General features: G+C 36.0%; 1 pseudogene; it reads right to left on the bottom strand.

Moving 5' to 3' along the window:
• Positions 1 to 12,973: 12,973 nt before the first annotated feature.
• On the bottom strand, positions 12,974 to 16,665 carry LOC111545041 (annotated as a pseudogene).
• Between the last annotated feature and the right edge of the window lie 2,275 nt (positions 16,666 to 18,940).

Genomic DNA, 18,940 nt, shown 5'->3' with positions numbered 1-18,940 from the left:
AATGGAGACTTCAGTCCTACAACAACAAGAATTGAATTCAGTCAACAGTAAGAGTGAACATGGAAGCAGATTCTTCCTTAAATTCTCCAGAAATTAATACAACTGTGCTAAGACACAGCTCAGACAATTTTGACATACCATGGACCTCTGTCGAGAACCACACTATGAGCTAAAAAATGAATTTTTGTTAAAGTAGCTAAGTTTATGGCAATCTGTTACACAGCAATAGCAAACTATACAACTACTATGTTCAAGAGCTGGAGAGCTTACATTTTTCAAAAGCACAAATGCACCATTTATGAAAACTGACCACAATAAAGCAAGTCTCAACAAATTTCAAAGAATATTTTTATATGTACAACATATTTTGTGATAATACAATTTTGTAAGATTCCACAAAAAATGAATAAATATATCCATTTAAGTGATAATTAAAAGGCATATTTCTAAATAGTTTGTGAGTCAAACAAGGAAGCAATAAAAATTAAAATATTCTTAGTAATAAACGTTAAGAGACCTACATATCAAAATTTTGGGAATGCAGCTAACTAGCAACCTAGAAATATAAATAATCTCCCTTAAACTAATGAATGCCATCGTGTTTACAGTCTTAATCTCCCTTAAACTGATGAATGACATCTATAAAATCCCACAACAAATAACTATGAATTCTAAAAAGATTCCTATAAGTTGAAGATCAAAACAATGGGGCTTACTGTCAAGATGAGAAAGAAGTAATAAAACCTATACTAATTGGAATTAAGTAAATAAATGATATTTTTTAGGTGACATAATTATCTATATAGAAATCCCCAAGTATTTGTGGACAAATTAGATTTATCAAGAGTGATGAGCTCATTCTGCATTTAAGCTTGATATACATAAATCAATTGTATTTCTTATATACTAACATATGTTTAGAACTAGCAACTTAGGCAAAAAAGAATACATTTATAAATGCAACAAAAATATAAGGCATTTAAGAATAAAACTAGCAAAAAAGTGCAAAAGTTTTGTGCAGAATCTATAAAACTTTAATGGAAGTTAACAAACAAATAAATGGAGTGTCATACCATGTTCATCGATAGACAGACACAATATATTAAAAATGTCAATTATCTGCAACTTGACTTATTCAATGTCATGTCCATCAAAATTCTAACAGGTTTTTTTTTTTTTTTTTTTTTCTGTTCACAAAGTTTGATGAGCTTATTCTAAAATTAATATGAAATTCCAAAGTCTTTAGAATCTTCAAGACACTGCTAACAAAGAAGAGTGATGTATGGAGAGTTGCCTTATCAAATATCAATATTTATCCTAAAGCTCTCTAATATTATAGAGCTATATTTAATATTTGTTACAGCATAGTATTGGGATTGTCATCATATTTGAGGCAAAATGGAAGAGAGTAGAGACCCCAGAGAAGGAACTTATATACTCTATGTAAACTGATACATGAAAGAGGTAGTGTTACAGATCAGTAAAAAAATGGAAATATTATTAAATAAATGTATTAGACAAAGACCAATAGAACAGAATAGTAAAGCAAGAAATAAATTCATATTTTTACAGCCAATTGATTTTCAACAGAGTTGCCAAAAACATTCTCTGGGTAGAGGACAGTGTCTTCAATAATTGGAACTGAGCAAACTGAATATCTATCTACAGAAAAATAAAACTAGATCCCCATCTCTCACTATATATGAAAATCAAACCAAAGTGGAGTAAAGATTTAAATGTTAGATCAGAAATGATGAAACTACCGGAAGAAAGTGTAGTGGAAACACTTCAGGAAATTGGTCTGGGCAAACATTTTATGGAGAAAACCGTAAAAGCACAGGAAACAAAAGTAGAAAAACAAATAATTGGAATTATATCAAACTAAAAGCCTTCTGCGGAGTAAAGGAAACAATGACAGAATGAAGAGGCAACCTGCAGAATGGGAGAAAATATTTGTAAACTATTTACTCAGCAAGGGATTAATATTGAGAATATACAAGGAACTCAAACAGCTCAATAGGAAATACATAACCCAAATATTCCAATTAAAAAATGGGCAAATAAGTTGAATAAACATCTCACAAAATAACACATGCAAATGACCAACAGATATATGGAAAAATGTTAAACATCACTAATCATCAGGGAAATGCAAGTCAAAACTACAATGAGATATCGTCTGATCTTAGAATGGTCATTATAAAAAAGACAAAAAATAACAAATGCTTGTGAGGATTCAGAGAAACGAGAACTATTATACACTGTTGATGGGAATGTAAGTTGGTACAAACATTATGAAACACATTATGGAGGTTCCTAAAAACTAAACTACCATATGATCCAGGAAAGCTAGTAAAGGGTATATATCTAAAAAGGGAAAAAAATCAGTACATTGTATTGGTATCTGTACTCCATGTTTATTGTAGCAGTATTTACAATAGCTAAGATATGGAATCAACCTGAGTGTCCGTCAACAGATGGATAAAGAAAATGTGGTATATTTACATAATATAATACTACTTAGCAGTAAAAAGGAAAGAAATTCTGTCATTTGCAGCATCATGGATGAGCTTGGAGGACATTATATTAAGTGAAATAAGAGAGGCACAGAAAGGTAAATATTGCATGTTCTCACTTACACCTGGAGGCACAAAAAGTTGATCTCATGGAAGTGGAGAGTAGAATAGTGGTTACTGGAGTGTTGGAAGGCTGGGGAGAGGGGAGACAGCCAGAGGTTGGTTCATGGTTGCAAAAGTACTGCTAGATAGGAGAACTAAGTTCTAATATTCTATTGCACTGTAGGGTGATTACAATAAGTGATTTATTGTACATTTTTCAAATAGTTGAAAGAATGGATTTTGATTCTTTTCAACATTAAGAAATGATAAATGTAGTTGTTGAATATGCTAATTACTCAGATTTTTATCATTACACATTATATACATGTATCAAAACATTACACTGTACTCCATAAATATGTATGATTAGTATGTGTTGACTAAAAGTAATAAGTAAAAACATAAATAAACATGTTGGGGAAATGGGTATCCATATAGAAAAAAAGTGAAAATGAATCTGTAATCTCACACACAAAGGTAAATTTCAGGTAAATCAAGCAGTCAAATGTCACGGGCAGAACTTTAACATTTACAAAAATAATATGTTGAATGTATACATGAGTCATAGCAAATTTAGAAACATACCACTGAATTAAATTGTTGTTATACTTCCCGATATACGAGTAAAGAAAAGAAAGGCAACAGAGAGGCCAACATGTTCCAGTCCTAAAGTCACGTAGAACCCCCTAAATGCACTTTCCAAATAAACAAGGACATGTTTCTAAGAAATTAAGCACTATTCCTCTGACTTTTATCACTTATGGGCTGTGTTTTCATGATATTTATCTTCTTACTTAAGTCATTATTCTTGGTTATACATAACTTAGCTATCAGTACAATGATTATAAATTTGTACCTAAATTCTCTTTTCTTCAATTTACTTGAGCAACCCAAATAGCTTGTTTTTAACTCTAATTTTAGGATATGTCTCTGTTATCTTTAAGAAAAGTTTACTAAAGACAGCTATTTATTTGAAAACGCTTTTTGGCTCCTTTTACTATAAGCTGCCATTTGACATGGAGATGAAAGTTCTAGCTCAACAGTTTCCTTTTACTTATACTTAGTTTGCCACAAATTGAAACCTCAACTGCCTGGCACAAATAAAAGCCACAACTTCTACTTCGCTCCTGGCATAAACTCAAAAGGACAATTTGTGCCATTTGTAAGTTAATCAAAAGAGATTATACAAAGCAAGTCAGGCAGAACTCTGGGCTCCAATTTAATGTGCTTTGAGTTGGCTTTGCTAGATGGTCCTGTTTATGAAGATAATGCCCCTATTGCCAGGATATGTTTATGTTCTTTTCCCCCAGGGAAAAGATTGCCATAGAACAAATTAAAGGCGATTAGCAGAAGGTCGGGTAATTGCCAATAAATTCAGTAAACTTTCATGAACTTTTAAGCCAAAATGGCCTTTTTAAGGGTCCTCATTTTGCTATTTGTTAGTTGTTTGACCTTGGAGGAAATACTTAACCTCTCTGAACATTAATTTCCTCATTTATAATAATAATTTTCTGATAAGGTTGTTACGGGGATTGGAGATAGTATATTAAGTACCAAGAGTTGTGCCTAGCTAGTGGTTGGTTTTCAGTAAATGGTATCCATATATTATTATTAAAAAATATTTGACAGGTTGTTACCACTTACTGATCAACATAATAGAAATAATATGATTGTGCTTTTAGGACATAATCTAATATTTCATTTGCCTAATATTAAACAGGAGCTAAATATAAGTAAGACCTGTATATTTCTGCTGGGGCATGGATTGGAAATACAGTTCGAAGATATTTTTGAGAACAGATTAGTAATTCTCACACTCACTTGCTCCTTGTACATGGGATTCCCTGATGGCTGAGAATGCATTAATTTTTCCCTTTCTTACATTTTTGATTCAGAATCAAATCTATATCTAATATTTTAATAGAAACATATTTCTAAAACATAAAATAAATTTGATACACCACCAAAAATTAAACAATAAAACACAGGTTGTAGCAGAATTTCAAATGTGTTTTCCTTTTTCAAAAAATTCTGATTTAATAATGTATACTCTCAAGGCATGCAGCCTTGGGAAATTTCTAGCCCAGAGCATTGTAGCTCTGCATATAGTCAACTAAATGATTTTCGTGGTTTTTCCACAGGAAAATAATTTTAAAATTGCTTCCTCCTGACACCCAGAAGTTTCTCTTTTTACTCCATAGTTGGTGGGTTATTATGCTTAAAGGAAATAAATTGCTTAACAACATACTGAGTAAATTCTAACAGAAACACAGATTTTTATCAAAAAAAATTTTTAAATTAAATACAAACATTTATTAGTTAGTTAATGGTCTGCATTATCCACATTATGCTTCTTTCCTGGGCCTAAATAATCAAAAGATGGCTATTAATTGGAAGAAAGTATTCATTTACATAAGTATGCACTTTCTGGATCATCTTTATAATAACATTGTGTTATATAATTTGTAAATTTGACTCTCTGAAATTTATTAATGTAATATTTTCATGTACTATTATATTAATATGTGTTAATTTACTAATGTAATATGTTAAGGATTATTTATTTTCAGAAGTGCATAAAGTTCAGAATTTGCTCCTTGCCAGACTTCATTCAGTGAGGTGCTGGTAAATGCTTAAAAAAATGGTTCTCAGAAAAAGCAGACCCTATGTGTAGCATTGCTAATTTCCATAGTGTAAAATCTCCTGCAGTGACTGTTTTAAAGCTCCTAAGGTGAAGTCACTGATCTCAAAATTGGGAATAAATGCACACAATTGGCTCTACTGAGCTGGAAAAAGCTCACTCCAGCACATCTTTGCATATTCTCCACATTACAATGACATAATTTAAAATAATCAACTTAAATTTAATTTATATTAACTGAATGCTTATTCTGAATCGATTTCTACTCCAGATATTGGAGTTATCCCTCCAACTGTATTTATATATATTGTATATGTATTTGTTTATTGTCAAATTTTACCCTCAAGAGTAATAGTCTCATGAAGACAAAGACTTTAGTTCATTTTTGATTTCTTTAAACCTAGAATGATGGCTAACACATAGCAGACAATGAATGAAGATTTCTTGAGTCAAAGGAGACTCAGATGTCAACAAGCTCACAGTCTATCAGAAAATTAAACAAAATGAATTTTAAGGAGATACAGAAACTAAATCATATAATCACCAAGTCTCAGTGTTTCCTAAAGTTAAAAGTTAAACTATAATAAATTCCATAATGTTATATTAATAAAAATTAGATATGTTCAGCTAACATTATATTTCATTGAAAAACATGTTATACGTTGATTGTGATTCTGTAAAGAATAAGAGTGCCAATACCAGCAGCAACAGCAAACCTTTATAGAGTGCTTATTCCAAAGAAGGAATATGCTAAGTGAATAACATATATGGTATTATTGAATTTACCTCTCATCTTATCCTTTCCAATATGCACTAATTTTACCTTCTCATTTTATACACGAGAAAATTGCAGTTCCAAATTGTTCACAAACTTGCTCAAGTAAGTTGCTGATAAGTGCGAGGCTCCATTCTGAACCTAAACCTCTCATTGAGTATAAGTTCTTAACCTAAACAGTCTCCTAAATACTTATTATTTTCTCTGTTTTTTCAAAATAGTATAAATCATGGAGAGTTCACATTTCCATGTTGATGCTTTGCAATTCACAGAAGCAAGATGACACAATTAAGATTATTTTTCAAAGTAAAAGATGCTCCACCATTGACAACAGAATCTCTTTAAAGTGGGCAAGTTGGTCACAGGATTTGAATGAGTCTACTGTTGGTTGTAAAAGGAAGAATTTGGGCCAGATAGATGGATTCATAGCTGAATTCTGCCAGCTGTACAAAGAAGAGATGCTACTAATTCTACTGAAACTATTCTTAAAAATTGAGGAGGAAGACTCCTCCTGAGCTTACTCTATGAAGCCAGCATTACCTTGATACTAAACCCTAGCAAAGACAAATGAAGAAAGAAAACTACTATATTAGGCCAATATCTCTAATGAACATAGACAAAAACATCCTCAAAAAACTAGCGAACTGAATCCAGAAGCACATGACAAAGTTAATTCAACATGATCAACTAGACTTCAGTCCTGGAATGCGAGGTTGGTTCAATATACAAAAAAAAATGGTAAATGTGATTGACTCCATAAACAGAATTTAAAACAAAAACCATACAATTATCTAAACAGATGCAGAAAAAGTTTTTGATAAAATCCAACATCCCTTTGTGATAAAAACCCTCAAGAAACTAGAGATTAAAGAAACATACCTCAAAATAATCAGAGCCATCTCTAACAAATCCACAGCCAACCTCATATTGACAGGCAAAAACTGGAAATAATACCCTTGAGAACTGAAACAGGTAAGGATGTCCATTCTCACAACTCCCAAATGGTGAAAGTCCTTGCCAGAGCACTCAGGAAAGAGAAAGAAAGAAAAGGCATCTGAATAGGAATAGAAGAAGTCAAATGATCTCTTGCTGACAATATGATAATATGTAGAAATCCCTAAAAACTCCAACAAAAATATCTGGGAACTGATAAATAACTTTCATAAAGTTTCAGGATACAAAATCAATGTACAAAAATCAGTAGCATTTCTATACATCCAACAATGTTCAAACTGAGTGCCAATTCAAGAATGCAATCCCATTTACAATCACTGCAAAAAAAAAAAAAACAAAACAAAACAAAACAAAAAAACAACCTAGGAATATATTTAACCACAAAGGTGAAAGGTCTCTAGAAGGAGAACTACAAAACCCTGCTGAAAGAAATCTTAAATGACAGAAAAAAATGGAAAACATTTCATGATCATGGATTGGGAGAATATCCTTAAAATGACCATACTACCCAAAGCAATCTACACATTCAACCCCATTCTTAATCAAGCTACTAATGTCATTTTTCACAGAACTAGAAAAAACTGTTCTAAAATTCATATGGAGCCATGGAACCTGACCTACTGAAGAAATCCTAGGCAAAAAGAACAAAGCCAGAGGCATAATATTACCTGACTTCAAACTATACTATAAGGCTACAGTAACCAAAACAGCATGGTACTAACACAAAAACAGACACAGAGACCAAAGAAGCAAAATAGAGAATCCATAAATTAAGTCACACACCTACAGTCACCTAATCTTTGACAAAGTTGACAAAAATAAACAATGGGGATAGGACTCCCTATTCAATAAATGGTACTGAGATAGCTGTGTAGCCATATGTAGAAGAATGAAATTAGACTGTGACTTTTTAGCATGTAAAAAATTAACTAAAGATGGTTGAAAGACTTAAATGTAAGACCTGAAACTATAAGAAGCCTAGAAGAAAATGTAGCAAATACCATTGTGGACATTGGGCTTGGGAAAGAAATTATGACCAAATCCTCAAAAGCAATTGAAGGAAAACCAAAAACCAAGTGGGATAATTACACTAAAGAGCTTCTACACAGCAAAACAAACTATCAACAGAGTAAACAGACAATCTACAGAATTGGAGAAAATGCTCTCAAACTATTCCTCTAACAAAGGTCTAATATCCAGAATTCATAAAGAACTTAATCAAATCAACAAGCAAAAAACAAATAACCCCATTTAAAATTGTAGACAAAGATAAGCAGGCAAAATACACAAATAGACATTTCTTGAAAGAAGACAAGCAAGGGTCAACAAACATATGAAAAATGTTCCACATCAGTAATCATTAGGAAAATGGAAATCAAAAGTCCTATGAGATATAATCTCAGGTCAGTCTGAGTGGCTACTATTAAAAAGTCAAAAAGCAACAGATGCTGGTGAGGCTACAGAGAAAAGGGAGCTCTTAAACACTGTTGGTGGGAATGTAAGTTAGTCCAGATACTATGCAAAACAGTTTGGAGATTTCTCAAAGAACTTAAAACAGAACTACCATTCAACCCAGAAATCCCATTACTGGGTATATATCCAAAAGAAAATCGTTCTACCAAAAAGACACATGTCCTTTTATGTTCATCATGGCACTATTCGCAATAGCAAAGACATGAAATCAACCTAGGTGCCCATTAATGGTGGATTGGAGAAAGAAAATGTGCATATACACCACTGAATACTATACAGCCATAAAAAGAATGAAATCGTTTCCTTTGCAGCAACATGGTTTCACCAGGAGGCCATTACCTTAAGTCAATCAATGCAGAAACAGAAAACCAAATACAATATGTTCTCACTAACAAGTAGGAGCTAAACATTGGGTTTTCATGGAGATAAACATGGCAATAACAGACACTGGTGACTACTACAAGAGTGAAGAGGGAAGGTGGATAAGGATTGAAAAACTATTGAGTACTGTGCTCAGTACCTGGATTATGGAAGCAATTGTACCCCAATCACTTCTCACAGGGTCCCTCCTAGGACATGTGGGGATTATGGGAACTACAATTCAAGATGAGATTTGGGTGGAGACACAGTCAAACCATATCAGCAGGGGATGGCGTGGAGTTTGCTGTTTTATGATGGGTAAGGGAGCTCACTTACAACATTTTGAAAGGAGTCCTGTGAAGGAAGTGGGGAAGCAAATTATACAGGTATACCTAGTAGTATTTCTAGGTATAGTATTCCTAGGTATACCTAGGGTCAACACATTCTGAGCAAGAGGGGACAGCAGGCCAGGTGCAGTGGCTCACTCCTGTAATCCCAGCCCTTTGGGAAGCCAAAGCTGTTGGATTACCTGAGGTCAGAGGTTCGAGACCAGTCTGACCAATATGGTGAAACCCTGTCTCTACTAAAAATATAAAACTTAGCCAAGTGTGGTGACTGGCGCCTGTAGTGCCAGCTACTCGGGAGGCTGAGGTGGAAGAATCACTTGAACTCAGAAGGCGGAGGCTGCAGTGAGCCGAGATTGTGCCACTGCACTCCAGCCTGGGTGACAGAGTGAGCCTTGGGCTTTAAGTAAATAAATAAATTCATTAAATTAAAAACCCCCAACAAACAAACAAAGTAAACTAAAAGAGAGAGTGTGTGTGTGTTGTAAAAGAGGAGGTCAGAGAAATGGGTTGTGGAGGCAGGTCAGAGAGGTATTGTAGGCCAAATTGCAGACCGCAGTCTTTTCTCTGAGAGGTGTGGAAAGCAATTTGAAGTTTTGAGCAGTCACGCCACAATCTGCTTTCCATTTCTAAAGAACTACAGTGACTGGTGAGGCTTAGAGATTCCATGTGGGAGGGGAGCCATGGCCCTAGGGAGATCAGTGGGAAAGTTGTCACCCTAACGCTAGTGAGAGAACTCATGTCTTGGTCAAGATAGTGATGGCAAGGGTGTATTCCAATTTATTCAGTAGGAGAAGCCACAGGTTTTCTCATGGATATGTAGGATGAGAGGAAGAAAGAGGTCAAGATTAGCTCGAAGCTTTTAGTCTGAACAAATGGAAGGCTGGAGACGAGGAATATGGAGTTTGGTTTTGGCCCGTGTCCAGTTTGAGATGCTTCAAAAGGAATTCCTGTGATGACAATTGAAAATGCTTGTATCTATTCATATCTTTAATATTTCCTAAACCTTAATTCTTATATTAAGTTCTTTAATTAAAATACAATTATTTATTTATTGCAGAGCATAGACTTCTTATAAAATTTCACTAACAGAAGAGGCAAACCCATGAAGAAATCTTGATAAGATACAAATAAATGTCAGAGAAGGTATTAGTGTGCTGAACACTAGAGGGCAGCACGATCACAGGACTAGAACAGGAATCTAGCAAGCATTCCCAGTTTTATTTGGGTACATTTATTTCTAACTCACTGACGCTAGCAGTAGAAGTCTTCAGAAATGAAAATAAACAAAGCATAACCTTTCATCAAAGACAGGTTTTAGAGAGAAAAAGTAATTTATTTCAGTTTATAAGGGTCCACAGAAGCTCTGATATAGCTGGGGGCTTCTACACTTTTTGAAAATAAAAGCATAAAGCTAGGGGAAGCAGGGGACACTCCAAGGTGTATTCTTCTCTTCATGCTCTTGTTGAAATCATGCTGGCAGAGATGAATTGCATTAGGGTGCAGAAGAGAGCAGCCCAAGTTGCTCAGTTCAAATTTGGTACTCCTCTCAAGGACTAGGGTGCCGCTTTGGTATATGTGCCTCCTCGAAAAGATGACATTGCTGCCCAAGGCCCTACTTAAATCAGGTGTAGCTGTTGGTGCCAGCAGATCATGAGTGCTTGAGTCAGGAATGATAATCTTCTTTTTGTCAAGGAATAAAGAAGGATGCAAGAAATAAAACAAGAAAAGAAATAGGGCACAAAGGAAGAAAGAGCAGAGTTGAAGCAAAACTAATAAAACCTTAGGATGAGAACAAAAGTTTACATATTTGAATATGAGTGAAAGAGACACATAAAGTTGTGTAGAACTGGTAATATATTGATTTTTGTTAAAAAAATTAGGTAGCTGCTGATATGGGTAAATTGTCAGGAGCTAACAAACTAGTTTTAAATTTGACATAAGGAGGATTATGTATTGGAGAAATATAGTTATTTTGGCCAGTTGAAAAGGTGTGTGTGTGTGTGTGTGTGTGTGTGTGTGTGTGTGTGAGAGAGAGAGAGAGAGAGAGGGACAGAGAAACAGTTTCTCCAAGTACTGCTTCAACTTCATCTTCTATTAAACTGCTATTTATAGCTAGAAATATATTCAATCAAGGTGTATTTCTTGACAATGGTACTTACAAATATAATGTTCATAGAATGATGTCATGTGTAAAAAATTACTGTTTTTCTTTCTCTTTGGAATAGAGAAGGATATAAATATTTGTTTATACCTTTTTAGAGGGATATTAGGACGTAATAATCTATTGCCCTGAAATCTTGGAGGACAATAGACTAAATACACCAAAAAACCGTGAAGGCAAATTATGAGCATGTATTCACAAAGTGCCATAACTACTAAAACACATTCACTCAAAGGTCCCCATTTTCCCCTTACTTTATCCATCTGTATAATCAGTTACACATTGTTTCTCCTTTCAATCATATTTCCCTGTCTCTTCTAGACACAGAATTTTGAGGCTGAGGCGGGCAGATATTTTGAGTTCAGGAGCTTGAGACCAGCCTGACCAACATGGTGAAACCCTGTCTCTACTAAAATATAAAAATTAGCTGGGAGTGGGGACAGATACCTGTAATCTCAGCCTCTTAGGAGGCTGAGGCATGAGAATCACTTGAACCTGGGAGGCAGAGGTTGCAGTGAACTGAGATCACACCACTGCACTCCAGCCTGGGCGACAGAGTGAGACTCTCTCTCAAAAAAAAAAAAAAAAAAAAAAAAAAAAAAAATTGGTATAAATTTCCCCAGATGCATTAGTTCTTAACCAGAAACAATTTTGCTCCCCTAGGGAATATTTGGCAATGTTTGGAAGCATTTTGCTTGTCTCAATTAAGGGAGTGTTACAGGCATCTAGTGGCTAAAGGTTGCTGTTAACCATCTTGCAATGCATAGGACAGCCCCCATCCCCCACAACAGAGTTATCCAGTCTCAAATGTCAGTACTACTAAAGTTGAAAACCCCTGTCACAAAGTGTTATTTAAACAATAAAAAAATTGTAATGTAAATATTATTAGGCCTGGGATGATCATATTTCTATAACCCCTGAGCCTGGTAAACAAACTGCAGGAGAGAGAGGACCTTCCCAGTGTTGCCCTTTCATAGTTGCAAGCTTTACTCCTTTTGGAGTGGTTCTTGGTTTCAGAATGTTGTTTTTACTCTTTACACTTAGGTTTATAATACTTAGACACACTCATCGGTCCTTTCTTTGTCAGAAATTCCTGTGCCAGTGTTCTACAATGTATCTGTGGCCTTAGGTTCTTAGAGAGAATGTCAAATAGGTTGAGTTTTTCTCCTCACTGCTAAGGACTGAAGTCATAGTTAAGAAAGAACCTACATTACAGCTTGAAATCACTTCTCTCGATGTGCCTACTACTTATGAAATTCAACCATTATTCTTTTCTATAATGTGCTGTTGCAGTAGAAGAGGGACTACTCAACCAATAAGATGAGATGAAAAACAAGAAGAACAAAGAACAGAGTGCATAGAGCATGCGTCCAGAGTAGTCAAGACTAACTTTTGAACCTCTCCAACTCTGCACCTTTCTAGTTGAGTGACCTTGGGCAAGTGACCCAACCTATCTCATCCTCTAAGCAAGGAGGATAATGAGGTGTCTGTTTTATCATTCAGCTGCATGTGAAATGCCCAGTACAGTGTCTAGTGTGTAGGAAACTTTCAATTTTTTTTTATTCATGCTATATTAACTTTAAGTAACTTTAAGATCTTTCTAATATGTCTAGAGACCATTTCACCCACTGCTCTATTTGGCCATCAGTTTTGTCTGTCTTCAGCAATGGTGAGGTGGACACCCTTTCACTGGGGAAGAGAAATCCATGCTTTGTTGCCCTTGTCAAAAAACAAAAATGTTTGAGAGGTAGATGGTAAAGCTGCTGCCGCTGGCATCTTTCACATTCACCACATCAAAAGATCCAGAATGTTTCTCTCTGTTCGTGATCACACCAATTCTTCCCAAGGTAGCATCTCCAGTCACAGGATACCAGTGTCAACTGGTTACCACTGTTGAACTTGATGCAATGTGTAATCCTGCCAGTCTCCAAATCAATTTGAATGGTGTCATTTACCTTGATGAGTAGATCCAAGTAGCAGATGGTGTGAGCATCATGAATCACCAGATGAGGGATTCCTTTTGTGACCACAAATATTTTTCTCACTTTGCACAACTTGTACTTGGCTTCCTCAGGTGTGATATGATGAACAGCAAAGTGACCTTTGGTGTCATACAACAGACAAAAATTTTCTTCAGTCTTGTCAATGCTGATGACATTCATGAATCCAGCAGGATAGGTTACATCAGTTTAGACCTTGCCATTGATCTTAATGAACCACTGCATGCAAATCTTTTTTTTTTTTTTTTCCAACTTTTCAGTTCAGAGGTACAGGTGCAGGATGTGCAGATTTGTTACACAGATAAACGTGTGCCATGGTGATTTGCTGTACAGAACTAATTTACATTCCCACCGACAGTGTAAATGTGTTCCTTTTTCTTCACAACCTCACCAGTATCTGTTGTTTTTCACTTTTTAGTTAGCCATTTCGACTGCTGTGAGATGATATCTCTTTGTGGTTTTGATTTGCGTTTCTCTGATGATCAGTGATGTTGAGCTTTTTTTCATGTTTGTTGGCCACATGTATGTCTTCTTTTGAGAAGTGTCTCTTCATGTCCTTTCCTCACTTTTTAATGTGTTTGTTTCTTTTCCTGTAAATTTGTTTAAGTTTTTTGTTTTATTTTATAGTGCTTTAAGTTCTAGGGTACATGTGTACAACGTGCAGGTTTGTTACATATGGATACATGTGCTGAGTTGGTTTGTTGCCCCCATTTAACACGTCATTTACATTAGGTATTTCTCCTAATGCTATCCCTCCCCATCCCCCCACTACATGACAGGCCCCGGTGTGTGGTGTTTCCCTTCCTGTGTCCAAGTGTTCTCATTGTTAAGTTCCCACCTATGAGTGAGAATATGCAGTGTTTGGTTTTCTGTCCTTGTGATAGTTTGCTCAGATTGATGGTTTCCAGTTTCATCCATGTCCCTACAAAGGACATGAACTCATCCTTTTTTATGGCTGCCTAGTATTCCATGGTGTATATGTGCCACATTTTCTTAATCCAGTCTATCATTGATGGACATTTGGGTTGGTTCCAAGTCTTTGCTATTGTGAATAGTGCCACAATAAACATACGTGTGCATGTGGCTTTATGGTGGCATGATTTATAATCCTTTGGCTGTATACCCAGTAATGGGATCGTGGGATCAAATGGTATTTCCAGTTCTAGATCCTTGAGGAATCGCCACACTATCTTCTACAATGGTTGAACTCCCACCAACAGTGTAAAAGTGGGAGTTTAGACTCCCACCAACAGTGTAAAGTGTTCCTATTTCTCCACATCCTCTCCAGCACCTGCTGTTTCCTGACATTTTAATGATCGCCATTCTAAATGGTGTGAGATGGTATCTCATTGTGGTTTTGATTTGCATTTCTCTGATGGCCAGTGATGATGAGCATTTTTTCATGTGACTGTTGGCTGCATAAATGTCTTCTTTTGAAAAATGTCTGTTCATATCCTTTGCCCACTTTTTGTACCTCTGGTAGAATTTGGCTGTGAATCCATCTGGTCCTGGACATTTTTTGGTTGGTAGGCTATTCATTATTGCCTCAATTTCAGAGCCTGTTATTGGTCTATTCAGCAATTTGACTTCTTCCTGGTTTAGTCTTGGGAGGGTGTATTTGTCCAGCAATTTATCCATTTGTTCCAGATTTTCTAGTTTATTTGTGTAGAAGTATTAATAGTATTCTCTGATGGTTGTTTGTATTTCTGTGGGATCAGTGGTGATATCCCCTTTATCATTTTTTATTGCATCTATTTGATTCTTCTCTCTTTTCTTCTTTATTAGTCTTGCTAGCTGTCTATTTTGTTAATCTTTTCAAAAAACCAGCTCCTGTATTCATTGATTTTTTGAAGGGTTTTTTTGTGTCTCTATTTCCTTCAGGTCTGCTCTGATCTTAGTTATTTTTTGCCTTCTGCTAGCTTTTGAATGTGTTTCCTCTTGCTTCACTGGTTTTTTTAATTGTGAAGTTAGGGTGTCGATTTTAGATCTTTCCTGCTTTCTCTTGTGGGCATTTAGTGCTATAAATTTCCCTCTACACACTGCTTTAAATGTGTCCCAGAGATATTGGTACATTGTGTCTTTGTTCTCATTGGTTTCAAAGAACATCTTTATTTCTGCTTTCATTTCGTTTGTTTTGTTTTGTTTTTTTGATGGAGTCTAATTTTGTTGCCCAGTCTGGAGTACTGTGGCGTGATCTGCGCTCACTGCAAGCTCCACCTCCCAGGTTTGCTCCATTCTCCTGCCTCAGCCTTCCAAGTAGCTGGGACTACACGCCTGGCTAATATTATTTGTATTTTCAGTAGAGACAGGGTTTCACCATGTTAGCCAGGATGGTCTTCATCTCCTGACCCATGATCCACCCTCCTTGGCCTCCCAAAGTGCTGGGATTACAGGGGTGAGCCACCACGCTCAGCCTCACCTCATTTTGTTATTTACCCAGTAGTCATTCAGAAGCAGGTTGTTCAGTTTCCATGTAGTTGTGTGACTTTGAGTGAGTTTCTTAATCCCGAGTTCTAATTTGATTGCACTGTGGTCTGAGAGACAGTTTGTTGGATTTCTGTTCTTTTACATTTGCTGAGGAGTGCTTTACTTCTAACTATGTGGTCAATTTTGGAATAAGTGCAACATGGTGCTGAGAAGAATGTATATTCTGTTGATTTGGGGTGGAGAGTTCTGTAGATGTTTATTAGGTCTGCTTGGTGCAGAGCTGAGTTCAAGTCCTGGATATCCTTGTTAACCTTCTGTCTTGTTGATATGTCTAATATTGACAGTGGGGTGTTAAAGTCTCCCATTACTATTGTGTGGGAATTTAAGTCTCCTTTTAGGTCTCTAAGACTTGCTTTATGAATCTGGGTGCTCCTGTATTGGATGCATATATATTTAGGATAGTTAGCTCTTCTTGTTGAATTGATCCCTTTACCATCAAGTAATGGACTTCTTTGTCTCTTTTGATCTTTGTTGGTTTAAAGTCTGTTTTATCAGAGACTAGGATTGCAACCCCTGCTTTTTTTTGCTTTCCATTTGCTTGGTAGATCTTCCTCTATCCCTTTATTTTGAGCCCATATGTGTCTCAGTACGTGAGATGGGCCTCTTGAATGCATCACACTGATGGGTCTTGACTCTTTATCCAATTTGGCAATCTGTGTCTTTTAGTTGGAGCATTGTCAGGGTATATGGAAGTTTCTTCCTTAGAAAAAATGATGATGGGGAGAGACTCTTTCAGTCTTTTATGGGGATTAGTAAATGGACAAGGAGCAAACACACCACTCAGTTTATCCAGAATCCAATGGTTGGAGCTGCAACCAACGTCAGATGCTTCTTGGGACCATAAGCCATGGTTGCTGTAGGCATAGAGAGAATCAATAAATGTTAACTATCATTATCTGTTTTTTTTTTTTTTGCCATTTATTTATTTACCAACTATTATTGGATTTCTATTACATGTCAAGTCCTTTGCTAGAAACTGTGGATTAAATGGTAAGCCAAAACAAACAGGTTCCTGCTCTTATAAAGCTTATTGTTGAGGAGGTGTGAAAGGCACAAATTAAATAACCACAAAATATACTGCATGTTTGTGGTTGTCATAAAGAAAGCTACATGGAGCTATAACATATAACTGAGGGATATGACCCCTTCTGGATCCCAAGGGGTCTTCTCAGCACATCCAACTCATGTGCTGAGAAACCGTTAGGATCTTTGCCTTGTGATAGCTCTTCTTTTACCTTCAACATTAAAAAATAGTCACCATTGTTCCTGGAGTTAGCTACTATACGTTCCAATTGTTACATCTTAAAAAATAACTTGCACATGTTACAACAAAAGGATAAAATAGGAATGAGTCATCTTCTTTTAAATTTCTATATCTCTCTCTGGTCAGAATTTACCTTTGCTACTCTGGTTTTTTGTTTTTCCATTAGAGAATATAAACTATGCCATTGCCTTACAGTGACTCAAGTATAAAAAAAGAGGTTGTTCTTAGATCTTATTGAGGTAGAGGATCCACAGGACTTATTTCTTGGTTCCAACAGGATGAAGTGAAGAAACTGGCAGGAACCAGCAGATGGCAATGAAATAGCTGTCCTTATTGTCCATTAGTATAAGATGCTACCACCCAATGCCATGCCAGTTTACAAATGCCATGGCATATGTAAAATAAAATTTACCACCCCTTTCCTTGGCAATGACCCAGAAGTTATTTCCTCTTTCCTAAAAAGTTCTAAATAACCCACCCATCAATTTGCATTAGCTTGCCCCTTAATTTGCATGTAATTGAAAGTAGGTATAAGTGGGTATAAATACAGTTGCCAACAGCCCATATGTTGCCAACTCTGGGCACACTGCCTATGAGTTAGCCCCACCCTGCAAAGAACAGTAGCATTCAGAAAAGATTGCTGTTTAACAGTACTGGCTTGCCCTTGAATTCTTTCCTAGGCAAAGCCAAGAACCCTCCTGAGTTAAGCCCCACTTTTGAGACTTGCTTGTCCTGCATCATTATACCCACTCATCAACCTGTTTATAAAAGATAGAGTCAGGTATTAGAATAACTGAGTATATGTTTTTATTTGAATGCAGCTGCCAGGTGATACATCTAGAAATGACATTTAGCAATAGTCATCTCTCTTTTTTCTAAGGTGAATGGGGTTGGAGAGAAGTTTGCACTCCTCAGCCATTTAAATAAATGAGGAAACCTCATTAGCAGAGGGCTAAACAGTGAAATAAATATATGATTGTTACTTAATATTACATTTGATATAAAATAGAGACTTGTCAAGAAATCCTTGGCCTGACCTTTCTTAATGGTCTGATTATTTTTTTATACTTTCAGAAAAGAATCAATCCATGTCTGGGGCCTGTGGCAGGGACTGTTAGCTGTCCTCTGAAACTGATTTCCTCTTTCTTTCTTAGAATAAAGCTAGACTACATTTAATAGCCTCTTTTGCAGTTAGGTGAAGCCATGTGACTAAGCTTGAAGCCAAGGAAGTGACCAGAGTGATGGATGCACTTCTGGGCCTGGCACATAAAATACTTCAAATTGCTCTTCCATGCTCTCTCTCCTTTTTGGCTGAACAGGATCACAAGCCCCAGGGTGAATCTGGAAGCCACATATTTTGAAGACGGCAGAGCTTCCATAAGTATGAGTCCTCAAATAAAATATGGAGCAGAACTTTCCCCCTATTCCAACAGGAAACACCTCTCTGAGACTTTTATGAGAGAAAGAAATGTATTTCCTGTTCCTAAAACTATTAAATTTGGGGGATCTCTTTGTTAACTATAGCACAATTGCACTACTTAATATAGAGCCTGATGGAAACAAAGAACACATTCATGATTATGGTATTATGTCAAAATACTGGTGAAGTCAGAGTATTCTCTCAGAGGAAATGATGTTTGAGTTCTTAATAATTGCCATTATTGCTATTAATATAGTAGTTCTGAAATATTTATGCGCTCACACAGAGTATTGCATTGCCAGATTGGATTCAAAGGACTCAGAGATCTTACCTGGTATCAATATTTGCTACAAAATTATGAGGATCAAGGCCCAGAAAAGGCTCAGAGAAAGCAGAGAGAGATTTGGAACATCAGGTGTGTTTCTCAGAATCCTTCCTTT

This window comes from Piliocolobus tephrosceles, chromosome 10 (genome assembly GCF_002776525.5).
Source record: "Piliocolobus tephrosceles isolate RC106 chromosome 10, ASM277652v3, whole genome shotgun sequence".
NCBI classification, from domain to species: Eukaryota; Metazoa; Chordata; class Mammalia; order Primates; family Cercopithecidae; genus Piliocolobus; species Piliocolobus tephrosceles.
The sequence above is the reverse complement of the archived record's forward strand: the minus strand, read 5'-3'. Positions and strand labels throughout refer to the sequence as shown.